This window comes from Marmota marmota, unplaced genomic scaffold (genome assembly GCF_001458135.2).
Source record: "Marmota marmota marmota unplaced genomic scaffold, marMar, whole genome shotgun sequence".
NCBI classification, from domain to species: domain Eukaryota; kingdom Metazoa; phylum Chordata; class Mammalia; order Rodentia; family Sciuridae; genus Marmota; species Marmota marmota.
The window spans coordinates 314,763-317,244 of NW_025999863.1; positions in this window are offsets into that span (position 1 = coordinate 314,763).

Consider the following 2,482-nt stretch of genomic DNA (forward strand, 5'->3'; position numbering starts at 1 on the left):
CCGTGGCCGGGGCAGCCCACCTATCTCAGGCCTGATTTGTGGTGTGTTGATTGATTATTCATGAGAAGGGGGTCTCCTTGACCGACTGTAGAATTAATAATTAAAGTAAATCCGTGCAGCCTCTCGGGAGGTTGTGAAAGTCGTTTGAGCCGAGGCGTGAGAACCCAACCTGGCATTTCCTTTGGGGGGGCTCTGTGTGCATCAGGGTCCAGGTGCATGGAAGGGGCCCAGGTATTGGGGGCCCAGTGCATGGAAGGGTCCCAGGTATTGGGTGCATGTACCTGCGGTGAGTTGAGCCTGTGGAGGGCTGTGTGACCTTCTCTCTCCGCCCTTTCTCCACCCTGCCTGCCCAGCCGAGAAACAGGTGTCCAACACCCCTGTGCGGACCATCGGAGGCTCCCCCATGGTGAAGGCAGGTGGGTGGTACCCAGGCTCCGGCCTTGTGTCCTGCCGCCGACCAGACCACAGCTCAGTCCTCGGGGCCTGGTGGGGTAGGGGTGACCCAGACCTGCCCTGGCAAGGTCGGAAGTGGGCAGTGGTCACGGGGGTGGTGTCGGGACTGAGGCTGAGGCTCTGGGCTGGGGGTGGGCCTCCGGCATCCTCTGCTTCGGCCCTGGGCCACACCCCGGCCAGGCTTCCCCAGGAAGGCAGGCCCCGCGCATGGCGACTTTAACCCAGTGCCCTGGCTTCTGTACCTCTTAACCTCAAGGTGGCCCCTGGGGTGGGGGGGCACAGGCCTGCACCCGCTCCACGGCTGAGGACACTGGCTGCAAATCCCACTGGCCTCTGGGGCCTCGGGCAGCAGGACCGTGTGAGAGAGGGCACCTCATCCTGGAGGCAGCCCGGGGCCCGGGTTAGGCTCAGTCCTGTTTGGTTAGACACGGGGAGCCATGCTCCATCTGCCAGCCAGAAGGGGACTGAGCACCCAGGGCCTTGCACCCAGGGCCGGCCTGGTCCCACACAGGACTAGACAGTGACAAGTCCTGAGAAAACACAGAGAAGTTGTTGAGTTGGGAAGAGAAGTGAAGACCTATGAGGGGGACTAGGGTGTGACAGTGCTCTGAGAGAGAGGGGGGTCTCAGGGAGGCTGAAGTTCTCCTACATGGTGGCAGGAGGCCAAGGGGAGCATTTCAGAGTGCAGGTTGCTTTTAGGGCCTGTGCCAGTTAGACCAGCCCTGTGGCACCCAGGTGAGGTACCCCCCACTCTTTCCTTTGGCCCTTGTCTTTGTGCAGTGTATAACCTGCCCAACAGTGTGGGTGGCCTTGGAAGTCGCTGTCCAGGGACAGGGATGTTAGGCCACTCAAGGACAAGAGATTAAATAACAGTCACTCGTTCGGCATTATTCAGTACCTGCTGTATGCCAGGCAGGAGGGACACAGAGTGGGGGCAACTCACTCTACAATTTAAGAACACAGAGCCAAGAACGTCGACTCACAGGGCACTGGGAGGACTCGGCCGAGGAAGGCTGAGGACCAGGGCAGGGGTGGCTGCAAGTCCAGGGTGGACGGTGGGACGACTGTGGAGGAGGTAGGATGTGGGAGGCTGGAGCCCCACTGGGCCAGGAGCCTGCAGTGGGGTGACAGGGGAGAGGCCCAGAAGGACAGAGCCGCCCTGGCTGGGTGGAAGCCCAGGGGCAGGTGCAGGGCAGGTGAGTGGGGCCTGGGCTCTGGGGGTGAGGGAGCTGAGGGCAAGGTCCTCCTGGAGATCAGAGCTGGGCCTGGATGAGGCCCCTGGAGCAGAGTGGAGCCCAGGACGGGGCTGGGCCTGAGCACCAGAGGCCAGGTGGCAGGAGGAGACCCAGATGACCATGAGGGCTGAGGGCTTTGGGGGTACCCCAGGTGAGCCAGGCTGAGGGACAGCAGGCTCGAGAGGCCCTGGACCTTGGCTCTGGTGTCCCTGCAGGTGAGGTCTGCAGGCGCTGCTCCATGGCTCCAGCACTGGGCACCTTTCCTTCCTGCCTGGGCAGGTTGGGGGCTGGGGCTGAGGTCTGTCCAGGGGCAGCTGCTTCGAGGACCCTCCTCTCCACGGCTTCACAGAGCAGCAGTGAGAGGCTGGCTGCAGAGCCACAGCTTCGAGTTCTGACGTCCTGTAGCGTCACACTGCAGTCAGCCCAGTTGGTCGAGGAAGCAAGATGTGCAGAGGGTCTGGGTGGACAGAGGTCAGGCTGTGCTGGGGGCTGGGCTGCTGGGCCTCTCCCACCCACTGCGCTCCCCGGGAGGGGGTGGAGCCTGGATGTGGAGATGAGCTGGGTGGCCAGCAGGGCTCCAGGTGCAGAGGGGGAGGACCAGGGCCGTGGGGCTGAAGGCAGGATGGGCCTCGAAGGCCCAGCAGAGGGACTCGGGCCCAAGCCCCGGGCACTGGGAGGCCCGGGAGGCTGTGGAGCGGGGGAGGCCAGGTCCGCACGGCACCCGGCACCCGGCACCCGTCTCTGCTTGGCTCTGCGCTGCCCCCCCCCCTGGCTTGGCGGCTGCCCCCCAGGGC